This window comes from Canis lupus, chromosome 17, assembly GCF_003254725.2.
Source record: "Canis lupus dingo isolate Sandy chromosome 17, ASM325472v2, whole genome shotgun sequence".
In the NCBI taxonomy this organism is placed as follows: Eukaryota; Metazoa; Chordata; class Mammalia; order Carnivora; family Canidae; genus Canis; species Canis lupus.
In genome coordinates, this window is record NC_064259.1 from 46,465,762 (window position 1) to 46,479,893 (window position 14,132).

Consider the following 14,132-nt stretch of genomic DNA (forward strand, 5'->3'; position numbering starts at 1 on the left):
AAAAACCCATCCCTTACATGAAGGTTGTACCATAAAAGGCCATGGGCAAGATTTAGCCCACAGGCCGTAGTTTACAGATCCCTATTCTCTATATTAAATATATCCTAATTTGACTTCTAAAACTCCTTCTAGTTTTCTGGATTCCTTTCAGTGGTATAGAAGAACTGGCCACTATCAGCTCAATAGATGAACTTGGCAAACAGCATTTAAGGCCTGTGTGTGTGTGTGTGTGTGTGTGTGTGTGTGTGTGTGTTCGATGAGTCTGTTTATCAGCATACCACTGTTTAAGTTTAAAGAAATAAAATAGGAATTTTATTTAGGGATACCATTAGGCATCCCCGTTAAGTTTGAAGTTCTGTTAACAAAAACAAAATTTAAGAATAAGCATGTTTTATGTAAATTTGGGACATATATAGAAAATAATTTTTTCCTCATCTGAAATTCAAATTTAATTGGGAATCTTGTTTTTTTATTTGTTAAATCTGGCAACACTATCTGCATCAATTGGAGATCTTTTGCAAAATGGTGTAAGAACTATAAAGTATAATGGTCATATTAAAAAATGACCACTACAAAATAGAAACTAGAAACTATTTTATCTACTTTTTAATAATAGCTTGTGTTATTTTTCCTTATTATTAACGTAATAGCTGTATCTTTTAAAAAGATATTAAAGACAAATCCTGTCATTCTCTGGCTATATTACATCATTCATGTTATTCATTTAGTCTATATTATCCTTACTATTATAATAATAATTGAGAACTTACTCAGTGCCAGGGACTAGGTTATATGCTTTACAAACATTTTTCTCATTTAATATGTGCAAAATACTCCATTGTATAGATGAAGAAACTCATCAGAGGTTAAGAATCAGTTTAAAACAAAACATCAATAAAAGTTTAAGGAGAAAAATCTCAAAGATCACATGATTAGCACAGGATGGAATTTCTGTTTTTATTCAGATTTTTTGTTTAAATTATATAGACTAGTCCAATTGCTAGCTATGAAACAAAGCTTTATATAACTGTCCTTTGCCCCTCTAGAGATTATTTCCCTCTTTGGAACATTTCTAGACTGTTCTCTTTATATCATTTTTCTTCTCTGATGATGCTTACTGATTTATATAGTTTTAAAAAAGAACAATGGTGTCTTATTTATATGTGTATTCCCAACTGTATTTACATTATATTCCCAACACTCTTTTATATTTATGTGAGTTTAAAAGTATATTTTGTGAATAATTTATTAGCATTGAATAATTAATAATGATAGATTAATATTTAATGACGTGATTGCCCAGTGTATTTGTTGAATGAATGCAAAGAGTGCAATTTTTTATATTAAAATTTTCTGGTTTGAAACTAAATTTATAGAAATTACTGAAAACTCCAAAAGGAGTGACTTTTGTGAGCTACCAAGCAGAGACCTTGGCACTGAAAAATTAGAGAGATGACAAGAATAAAATAGCCTTACTCTTCAGTAGTGTATATTTTTCTGGGGAAGACAGACAGATACAATATACACAGTGGTGGTAAATGCAATGAAGAAATATAAAGCAAAATGAGTAGATAAAAAGTTATTGTAGGGGATGTGATATTTTATATAAGAAATTTTCTAAAAGACAATACTGATAAGGTGATCTGTGAGCAGAGATTTGAAGAAAATAAAGTACCATTCATCTATTTAGGAAAATAGTATTCCAGGCAGAAAGAAAATCTAGTGCAAAAACTTTGAGCAGAGGTGTACTTGAGGTATTCAGTGGAGACCCATGAGACTAATGATACTAATATAGCAAGGTGACATCAATCCACTACTTAAAACTCTGGCTCTCCTGCTGCTGTTTGGAGAATATTCCATAGAAGAGCAATAGTGAAAACATGGGGACGCCTGTGTGACTCAGATAGTTAAGCATCTGCCTTTGGCTCAGGTCATGATCTCCAGGTCCTGGGATCGAACCTCCATGTCCTGCTCCCTGCTCAGCAGGAAGTTTGCTTCCCCCTCTACCTCCACCTCTCCCCTCGTGCGAGCTCTCTCTGTCTCTCTCTGTCCCTGTCTGCTGCCTCTCTCTCTCTCTCTCTCTCTATCTATCTCTTTCCACACACACATGTATATCTCAAATGAATAAATAAAATCTTTTTAAAAAAGAGTGAAAATATGGAGGTTAGGAAGTTATTAAAGCCTAGAAAATATGTTCCTTTAAACAATTCTTGTTCTGAAATAATTTTACTTTAAAAGACAGCAATTATTTGGTAACTAATTCATAAATTTAACTGTAAAATTTACTTGTCAGACCATATTATATACTCTTTAATTAAAATTATAAAACAAATGGGAAATATAGATTTGAAAGGAAAAACATGTAAGCCCTACTGTGTGCCAGGCTCTGTTAGGTTAATTTCATCAAGAAACTACTCTGGAAGGACAACGGGGTGGCTCAGCGGTTGAGCGGTCTGCCTTTGGCTCAGTTCGTGATCCCGGCACACCGGATCCAGTCCCACATCGGGCTCCTTGCGGGCATCCTGCTTCTCCCTATTCCTGTTTCTCTGCCTCTGTGTGTGTGTGGTGTGTGTGTGTGTGTGTGTGTGTCTCATGAATAAATAAATAAAATCCTTAAAAAAAAAAAAAAAAACAGAAACTACTCTGGAGCACTTTTGTGTGTGTGTGTGTCAAGATTTTATTTTTTTATTTGAGAGAAAGAGAGGCAGATTCCTTGTGGAGCAGGAAGCCTGATGTGGGACTCAATCCCAGGACTCTGGGATCATGACCTGAGCCAAAGGCAGAACTTAACTGACTGAGCCACCCAAGGCACCCTGTTCTGGAGCATTTTTATAATTAAATTGACTTTTATCATTGTACAACACTTTCTTTGGGATGTGAGAAAGAAACAAGACTATTTGAGTAATTGCTAATGTAAAAATCACAGTTGCTTTTATTTATTTATTTTTTGTTCCATTGTTTCCTCATGGTTTCCCTCCTGCTCAATGACTCCTTGGCATGTTAGGGTCCTTTTTTTTTGTAGAAATTACATCGAATCATTTATTAAATTATGTTTTTAAACTTTCAAAATGTGCTCATTAGTGCTAAATTTATTCCACTCGGCAAAAACCTCTTGGCAATAATATTAAAATAAAATAAACATTGAGTGTGAGCTATGACAATTTGGAAATTCATATAAGTGCAATTTTCTTTTCTTTTGTTTCTTGGAGGCTGTACATTAAATTCATACAACAGATTGCTCCTAACTCTAAAAAAAAAAACTGGGGTGGGGATGGGGACAGGAAAAGTGATGCTGCCATTCCTCTAGGAAGGCAGATAACAACTAGCAATGAGAACTAGAAAACCAGCTGGCAGTACTATTAACCCAATCTCAGCCTGGCCCTAGATGTGGCTGGGAATAGCTGTTGATGGAGAATATTAATTCCTTCACTTTCCATGCAGTAAAGTATAAGGCAACACAGGGAACATATGAGCTGGAGCACAGGGTAAGAGGGATTGATGTTGAAGAGGAGGATTTAGTTAGGATCCTAAAGGCAGGTGTACAGACTCTGGAATCCATCAGCCTCCTAAAATGACTGAGGTATTAGTACATTCTCCCCTGGTGCCTCTGTAATTGTGTTCCTCTTTAGGGATTCCAAGTATGTCAAAAGACAGTTTTAGAGAATATATGTTTGCCTTGAGAAGAAAATCTGTATCTGAGAACAAATGTTTTGCTTATTAAGTTCAACAAATGAATTTTATTTATTTGATTTTTTAGAAAATTTTGTAACATTTCACATACTTTTTTTTCAATAACTACTAAGTGCGAGGAATTATCTCAGGCCCTTGCAAGATACATATCATCCTATCTGTAATAAAATTCAGCAGAAGTATTAGATGATAGAAAACAAATACTAATGATAGAACTATGTGCTTATGCATTTTAATTTGGGATATGAACATAAATGGACCTTCTATATTTCTATGCTCTAGGGGAGCATAATGGGTTTTTTTCTTAGGAAAAACAGAGTTGGTTTTATCTAATTAACATTTATTTAGCTTCTGTCATGTGTTGGGTGCTATGTAGTGAGTATGGTAGCCAACAGGGAAGACACAGTCTCTAATGTAATGATACTCTCACTGTATTTATTTGGGAATTAAGGTATATAAGATATGTACGTTCCAAGCCATCATTAATAATTGAGAATAAAGCAGATTGGTATATGAAAATGAGATTGGTGAAGACTATGTTAAAGTTATTAATTTTTTGTTGCTGCCAATAAAAAGCATTATAATTTACCTTTAACTTGCATAAAAGTGCTCAAAGGAAAGAAACATCTCAAAATAGGTATGGTGGGACATACAACACTATAACAGAACAGTAAGTGGAGCAGAAACATGACCCCAAAAAACATACAGTCATGTTTGTCTTGGCACTTCTAGCTCTAGTTTAAGTAAGGAGTAATTTGAACTCAATTTTAGAAATATAATTTATATTATCTGCAAATTATCTTCAAATTAATGGCCAATAAATATATGTAGTTCATTCTATGAGTAGCTCAAGTCATTCTCAATTAAAATTAAGTGTTAATGATACATAAACCAGGCAGATGTTTATGTCTAATAGGTTGTCCTCAAAATTCTAGTGCCTAAAATAAGCAGATTAAACAAAACTCTCAACAGAAAGATAAAATAGGGGGCACCTGGGTGGCTCAGTTGGTTAAGCATCTACCTTTGGCTCATGTCATGATCTCAGGGTTTTAGGATCAATCCCCATATTGGGGTCCCTGATCAGTGTGGAGTCTGCTTCTCCCTCTCTGTCTCTGAGAGACTCAGAGACTTCGTGCTCACTCTCACTCAAATAAATAAATAAATAAAATATTTAAAGCAAGAAAGACAAAATGGTTGGTAATATCAAAGCCACTTGAAAAATTTTTTGAAAGAGAGCAGTCATGCCTGGCTACCAGTCCTGAACTATCTCAGGAAATCCTGATTCATTGGCCTAGGATGCTCCCTCCATTCTGGTTTTTCAAAAAGTCATCAATGATCCTGATGCACAGGTAAGTTTGAAATATCTGAAACATGCCTGCTTTAACAAGGCTTATGTCACATTTTAGCTTCTCAAATAGAAAACACAGATTTAGAGGACTCAGGTTTATATCTTAGGTGAACAAGCTATGTACAAGGGAGAAATTTTAAGTAAAGCCACTATTTACAAATATATCATATATTTCCCATTATTATTTCTTCCCCATTATTATTTCTTCTAAAAATCACTTTATTAACCTTGCCTTCAAGTTACTCTATGCACAAAAAAATTATAAACTCTCACTTATCTTTAAATATCTGGGATTCCTTTGCAAACCAGGTCCACCACAGTTTTCCGTTTCATATTCTGGCAATGGTATCAAGTATATTTCACCTCACTATTTTTCCAGGAAGATTTCCATTATCTCTTTGAAATCCCAGACATGCTTTACATATAATGTTTTCTTGTTTATCCAAGTCCTAGTTGTATTGCTGTCAGAAGGCCTTTCAAGGTATCACAGTCCTCAGCTTTTCTACAAGGAGTCAGAGCTCCTCCACTTTATTCTTATACAAGCTCCAGCATCCCACAGGCATCATGGCAGGAAATAAGAACAGGGATCAAACAGTATGTGAGGAAGATCTTATAGTTGATCAATAACTTGCTGATGCTGGCATTAGCATTAATAATTCTAAGGAAAATAATATTTATAAAGATTTACCCATTATTTCAAGTTTTTCACTAATGAAGACTGCATGAACAATACAAATCTAAGAGGTTTTACTATAATTGACATTGTTCAATAGTGGCAATTAAAATTAGTCATTCCAAAGAAACTTGACAGGTCAAAGTTCAATTAAACTTTAAAAGAAGGGAAAGTCTGGATATTTAGCCAGTTCTGAAACAGTTCTCTACAACGATGAACAACAACAAAAAATGCCACACAGACGCTTCAAATGAGAATGATAGGCACAAAGCATCAGTTTTACCCCAAAAGTAAGGCTTCGATTCGTTTGTGCTCTAAGTATGATAGAATAAGCCAATTTGTGTTTAATGAGGAGATACCAAGAATAGTTAAAGAAAAAAATAGGTCATAATTCTATCCTGTAAAGATATAGTGTTAGACTACCTCCTAATTAGCCCATGACATTTTCTTAAAGGCAAGTGAGGCATCTGGGCATAGAAATGTCCAATTGTACCACATAACTTTGACGTGTATTTTAGGCCAAGCTACTCTTCTCATTAATGAAGCATCTAAAACACCTTTCTACTTATGAAGGCCACAGGTTTTAAGGGTGACTGCTTTTCCTCTGAACTAATTTCCTTCAAAACCTTCTTCTGCAATCACTTTTTCTTGCTTTCTTCTTTCCTAGCATTTTCCTACTTAAAATATGCTTCTTATAACTTCTTCTTATAATATAGAACTAACAGTGGTTGAAGTTCTAAAGCTCATATCATTAAAATGAAGGCATTTTATTGTTACAACATAAGGTTTGCTTATGTTAATTGATCAACTAGTAGCCATGCAAAATTACTTTAATCCCCATCTGAAATATATAGATAGTCCTTATCAGCTTACTAAAAAGAGACTTTTGAAAAGTTACTAGGTATAACAGAAGACAATTAAACTATATAGGAATTTTATTATTTTTAATCCAAATAAAGCAGACTCTGAATTATTTAATTAAAGATTATGAGGATACCTCACAGAAAACTGTCACCCTCGAATAAACCTGAGACTGCTTCTTTAGGATGCCAAATACCACAACATCTGTTTAATTCAAGAAAGGAATATATTCTGTTAGAATTATAAATAGATACTTTTTGCAGGGAATAGAGTAGCAGATGTCTGGAGATGACTGTCCACACCAGAGAGTTAGCAAAGGTTAAAAAAAGACTTGTATAAGATATTAGTAATTTTGCCACTTACCTCTCTTTTATACCTCTCTCTATATATTTTATAAAGATATCTTTTATATATAGTACTTAAGGGAGTGTTTAAACAATCATTACGTGTGGTATGAATAACCATGAACTGAGTAAGTTAAATCTTCTCATAGATATTTTTCTATTGAAATTTGCCATTTTGGAACCAATTTAGAGAAGCTTCAGTTGATAACCACGGTTGTACAGAATAATTATCATTGCACTGAAGACATAAACTAATAAAGAAACAATCACCTCATTTATGAACCTGCTGTACATCTGGCATGGAACTGAGCAATATATACAATATATCATGCAATAATACTAATACACAAGGAAATGTTATCATCCCTACTATAAAAATAAAATGAATCTAAATGACAACCAAAGACAATCAGTAAATAATAGTCATAGTTAGGACATAAACACAGTCTCTTTAATTCTCAAGCTACCACTTTGTCCTATGCATTTTTTATAGATCCCTGTTTTCATTATGTTACCCACACATTGCTATGTTGATATTGCCTTCACATCAGATCATTAACTCTTTTTTTTTTTTCAGATCATTAACTCTTAAGGCAAAATTTAATGACTTTTTTTTTTTTTTACTGGAAAAAGTGAGACTTTTGCTTTGACTCAGTGTATAAACTCAATAGGAAACCTTGGTCATCCCACAGGGGGGATGTGTGTGTGTGTGTGTGTGTGAACACTTGACATGATATTTAACATTTTTTAAATGCCATAATCAATGTTTTAACATAGCATGATATTGTACTGAGTTCCTACATTTCAGTTTCCTCTAAAATTCAGTACATAGCCTTTTATTGCAGGAGCTGAATGATTGACATTTTGGTACCATATTCATTTCATACCTCTTCTTTATCTACCCTACTACAGAATAGATGAAGTAAAGCACTTTTCTTTCGATGGAGTTCCATGAAACAACGGATCTATTACACCTTTCCAAATATCCTCAAATCTCTCTCACATACCTGAACTGAAGCTAGCTGGCAAATAAAAGAAGTGGAGACTATCAACCTATCCCACTAGTCCCATATGGGTTCTAAGAGTACTGAGGTTGGATGTTACAGATTTTATTTTATTTTTAAAAGATTTTATTTTATTTATTCATGAGAGACACAGAGAGAGGGAGAGAGGCAGAGACACAGGCAGAGGGAGAAGCAGGCTCCATGCAGGGAGCCTGACATGGGACTTAACCCCAGGTCCCCAGGATCAGGCCCTGGGCTGAAGGCAGCGCTAAACCGCTGAGCCACCCAGGCTGCCCTGTTACAGATTTTAGTACCCACTGATAAAGATAACTCATAAAGAACTCTTTCTTTTCTTTTTCTATAAGAAAATAATCTAGGGCCTGCTTTCAAATTATGGTACAGTATAATAATAGCAGCTAATATTATTGAAAGTGTATTATGTGCAAGGCACTCTTCTATGTACTGTATATATAATATGTATATGTTAATTCATCTGTTCTTAATAACAATCCCATGTCCTAGATGTCAGGTTGGCAGTGTTCTCCGGGTGTTTGAGAAGAGAACATGTCCCTAATTTGCAAGTTAAAGTTGTTATTGACAGTATTTAAAATAAAATGAAAATTCTATTTAAGAATGTCATTTTTAACAGAATCACCTACCATCTTTTATTTCCTGATATCATTTGCAGGTCTTAACTGGTGTTGATGAGAGTTGCTATGCTCCTAATTCAGAACAATTAACTTTGATTAGTAGATCAATTTGCAACCTTGAAATTAAGTTCTGACAGATAAAAATCTTCAAATAGTATATATTCTGTATTTTTAATTAAGTACGATGAAGTTCATTATGTAATCAGTGAGTACAAAGAAATAAGTTGTTTGCATGGAAACTATAGCTCATAGTAAAATGTTTTATTTCTTTTTATTCTCAAAGAGAATGTGCACAAAATAAATACATTTCTTTTAACCAAGAAAAAGATTGTATAAAGAGTTGTACCAGAAGTAAATTACATGTGATGTATATACCAACCACCTTAGAATTTTTGTATCAGGCACAGTGTGGTATATAGTAAGGAGCAGATACTCTTAAATAGAGTAACAAATCTGTTCTCAAAGTACAGACCTTCCTTGACTAATGGGGGGATGGGTTATGTCCTGATAAATCCATTTTAAGTTGAAAATATCATAAGTCAAAAATGTATTTAATACATCTAACCTACCAAACATCATCATTAAGTGTAACCTACCCTAAGCACACTCAGAACACTTACATTAGCTTACAGGAGGGAAAATCATCTCACACAGAACCCATTTTATAATCAATTGTTGATTGTCTCACTTAAGATTTATTTATTTAATTTATTGAATAATTGTGCTGAAAGTGAAAAACAGAATGACCATATGAATATAAATGACTGTAAATGTATCAGTTGTGTACCCTCATGTTTGCATGGATGACTGGGAACTATGGCTTGCTGTAGCTTCCCATCATGAGAAGTATCACATTCCATATTGGTAGTCCAGGAAAAGATTAAAATTCAAAGTACTGTTTCAACTGAATACATACTACTTTTACACCATCATAAATCTTGAAAACTGTAAGTTGAAACATTATAAGTCAGGGACTGTCTGTAGTGCTATAATTCATTAGTTAATTGATGTAAGAAGGTATGCTTTTTCTCATCTGTACAATAGGAATACACATACTGATTTCACGAGTTAATCATCAGGATTACATAAAAGTAATATGAACCTTGGTATTAATTTAGTAATAGTTCTATAAATCCCAAAATGTATTTACATTTTCACAGAAACTCTTCTGTATCAATGTTATTATCACTATAACTATTAATATTTTGTTAAATAATCAACCTAGAATACATTACTTTCTAAACATCCGATTCAATTGTTTTTTTCAGACAACTCATTGTTAGTATACAAAAACTATGAATTTTGTATATTAATTTTGTATCCTGCAACTTTACTGAATTCATTGATTAGATCTAACAGTTTTTGGTTGTGTTAGGATTTTATGTATATAAAATCATGTTATCTGTAGATAGAGACAATTTTAGTTCTTCCTTTCCAGTTCTGATACCATTTCTTGCTTTTCTTGCCTCATTGCTCTAGCTACGACTTCTAAGTACTATGTTGGGTAGGAGTGTGAGAGTGGATACCCCTGTCCTTTCTCTGATCTTAGAGGAAAAGCTTTCAACCTTTCACCATTGAGTATGATGTTAGCTGTTGGCTTGTCATATATGACCTTCAGAATGGTTATATATGTTTCTTCTGTACCTGCTAACTGAGGTTTTTTTTATTATTATTATGAATGACTGTTAAATTTTATAAGATGCTTTTTCTGCATCTATTGAGATAATTGTGATTTTTTCCCTTTCATTCTATTAGTGTGATAGATCACATTGATTTGCATATGTCAACCATCCTTACATCCCAGAGTAATTCCCACTTGGTCATGACATATGATTGTTTTAATGTGATATTGAGTTCTGTTTGCTAGTATTTCACTGAGAATTTTTGTATCTATATTCATTAGGGATATTGGCCTATACCTTCTCTGGTTTGGGTATAAGAATAATGCTGGCCTTGTAAAGTGAGCTTGGGAGTGTTCCCTCCTCTTTGATTTTTTGGAAAAGTTTGAGAAAAATCGATGTTAAGGTTGTTTTTTTTTTAATAATAAATTTATTTTTTATTGGTGTTCAATTTGCCAACATACAGAATAACACCCAGTGCTCATCCCGTCAAGTGCCTCCCTCAGTGCCCGTCACCCATTCATCCCCAACCCCCGCCCTCTTCGCCTTCAACCACCCCTAGTTCGTTTCCCAGAGTTAGGAGTCTTTATGTTCTGTCTCCCTTTCTGATATTTCCTACCCATTTCTTCTCCCTTCCCTTCTATTCCCTTTCACTATTATTTATATTCCCCAAATGAATGAGAACATATAATGTTTGTCCTTCTCCGATTGACTTATTTCACTCAGCATAATACCCTCCAGTTCCATCCACGTTGAAGCAAATGGTGGGTATTTGTCATTTCTAATGGCTGAGGAATATTCCATTGTATACATAAACCACCTTTTTTGTTTTGTTTTGTTTTGTTTTGTTTTTGAGAGGGAGAGAGTGCTGTGTACAGGGAGGGTGGGCAGAGGGAGAATCACCATAAGTAAATGCCATGCCCAGCATGGAGCCCAACACAGAACTTGAGCTCATGACCCTGAGATCATGACCTGAACTGAAATCAACTGTTGGACAGTAGATTGGTAATCAACTGTTGCCCTGATGTTAAGAATTTTTTAAATGTTTAGTAAAATTCACCCATGAAGACATTTGGTCTGGGACTTTTCTTCTCTTTAGTGGGAGATTTTTGATTATTAATTATTGATTCAATCTTCTTACTAGTTATTGGTCTATCTCGATTTTTAATTTCTTTGTGATTAAGTCTTGCTAAGTTTTATGTTTCTATGAATTTTCTCATTTTTTCTAGGTTGTCCAGTTTGTTTGCATATAGTTGTTCATAGTACCCTCTTATGATATTATGGTCCTTTCAATTTCTGTAGTATCAGTTGTAATGTTTCTTTTTTCATTTATAATTTTATTGATTTGGGTCATTTCTCTTCTCCTTTGGTCAGGATAGCTAAGGCTTTGTAAATTTTATTTCTGTTTTCAAAGAATCAACTATTAGTTTTGTTAATCTTTTCTATTGTTTTTCTGTTCTCTATTTTATTTATATTTATTAATTTTGAGCTCAATTTCTTCTTCTTTTTCTAGTTCCTTAAGGCTTTGAGATAAGTTGTTGATTTGGTATCTTTCTTGCTTTTTAACATAGATGTTTATTGCTATGAACTTCATTCTTAGAGCTGCTTATGCCATACCCGAAAAGTTCTGGTATATTGTGTTTTCATTTTGTTTTATCTCAAGAAACTTTTTTGTTTCCCCTTTAATTTCTCTTCTGACCAATAAGTTGTTTAGAATACTGTTGTTTAATTTACATGCATTCATGGAATTTCCAGTTTTTTTCTTATTGATTTCTAGTTTCATGCCATTGTGGCCAGAGGAGATATCTGGTATGATTTCAGTCTTCTTGAATTTGCTAAGACTTGCTTTGGCTTAACATATGGTCTATCCTAGACAATACTCCATGTGCATTTGAAAAGAATAAATAGAATGTTCTGTATGTGACTCTTAGGTCTTTTTAGTCTATAGTGCTGTTAAAATCTACTGTCTCCTTATTGGTGCTCTGGCTGGATAATCTATTCATTGTTAATAATGGGGTATTAAATTCCCCAATTGTATACTATTAATTTCTCCTTTTATGTCTGTTTTTTCTTTATATATTTAGTTTTTCTAATGTTGGGCTCATGCATTTGTGTGTTATATTTTCTTGGTTCTCTGATCTCTTTATCATTCTTTAATGACTTTCTTTGTCTCTTTTAACCAGTTTAAAATCTATTTTGTCTTATTTAAATATAGTAACTCCTGTTTTTTTTTTTTTTTAAGTTATAGGGAATAAAGTTTATTTTGGCAGATAGTGTTAAACAAAATTAAAGTTGCATACATTAGTAACATAACTCAACATCCTTAATTTGGTATAAGTGTGACATTTTCCTGTTTTCCTGTGTTCTGCTAAATCACCATAACCTAAACTGCTTTATAAAACTGATACGTTGAAATTTAGCTTTACTGTTTTCGCTTACGCTCTGATTCCAAACAAAACTTTTCATAAGCTTCTTCTATCTCTGGGTCCATGTCATCATCAATATCATCCAAGTATGGATCACCAGCCCCTGATAAATCTGTCCCATTTTCTTCATAATCTGGAAAAAAGTCTTCTCTTTCAAGTAACTCTTGATATTTCTCTTGGTAATCTGGATCAGCCGCAGTGAAAGGAACACCATCAGAGGTATAAAATGTTGGTTCATTCATAAAATAGTTAGGATCATTTTCTGGTGTTGCTTCTCTGTATGTTGAAGTTGCATGGACTCTACCCCAGTTCCTTGACCGAAGTTCTACAAGCTTCAAGAGCATCTGTTTCACATCACTGCTGCAATTTGCATCTAGGACAACATTTTCAATTCTGTTTGTTTGTTTTGGTTGTCATTGCTTGAAATGTCTTTTTCCATCCCTCTACTCTCGGTCTATGTGTGTCTTTAAGTTTAAAATTAGTTTCTTAATGCTCTGCATCACTTGCCATCAGGGAAATACAAATCAAAACCACAATGAGATACCACCTCACACCAGTGAGAATGGGGAAAATTAACAAGGCAGGAAACCACAAATGTTGGAGAGGATGAAGAGAAAAGGGAACCCTCTTACACTGTTGGTGGGAATGTGAACTGTGCAGCCACTCTGGAAAACTGTGTGGAGGTTCCTCAAAGAGTTAAAAATAGACCTGCCCTACGACCCGGCAATTGCACTGCTGGGGATTTATGCCAAAGATACAGATGCAATGAAACACCGGGACACCTGCACCCCGATGTTTATAGCAGCAATGTCCACAATAGCCAAACTGTGGAAGGTGCCTCGGTGTCCATCGAAAGATGAATGGATAAAGAAGATGTGGTCTATGTATACAATGGAATATTAGCCATTAGAAATGACAAATACCCACCATTTGCTTCAACATGGATGGAACTGGAAGGTATTATGCTGAGTGAAGTAAGTCAATCGGAAAAGGACAAACAGTGTATGTTCTCATTCATTTGGGGAATATAAATAATAGTGAAAGGGAATAGAAGGGAAGGGAAAATAAATGGGTGGAAATATCAGAAAGGGAGACAGAACATAAAGACTCCTAACTCTGGGAAACGAACTAGGAGTGGTGGAAGGGGAGGAGGGCGGGGGGTGGGGGTGAATGGGTGATGGGCACTGAGGGGGGCACTTGACGGGATGAGCACTGGGTGTTATTCTGTATGTTGGCAAATTGAACACCAATAAAAAATAAATTTATTATTAAAAAAATAAGTAAGTAAATAAATAAATAAATAAAATTAGTTTCTTGAAGGCAGCATATTGTTAGATTTTTTAAAATCTATTAAGACATTATATGTCTTTTAACTGGGGAATTTAATCTGCTAACATTTAAAGTAATTGTTGATAGGTAAGGACCTACTATTCCCATTTTGTCAATTGTTTTTTAGTTGTTTTGTAGATTCATTGTTCCTTGTCTTATTTTACTGTCTTTTATGTGTTTGTTTGTTT

General features: G+C 34.1%; 1 protein-coding gene and 1 pseudogene across 3 annotated transcripts in view; one reads left to right on the forward strand and one right to left on the reverse strand.

The window, feature by feature from the left end:
• The window catches only part of LOC112664940 (60S acidic ribosomal protein P0-like), a 30,521-nt pseudogene extending 17,562 nt beyond the window's left edge, over positions 1-12,959 (reverse strand).
• The window catches only part of LRRTM4 (leucine rich repeat transmembrane neuronal 4), a 706,001-nt gene that overhangs the window by 280,294 nt on the left and 411,575 nt on the right, over positions 1-14,132 (forward strand). The window lies entirely within an intron of this gene.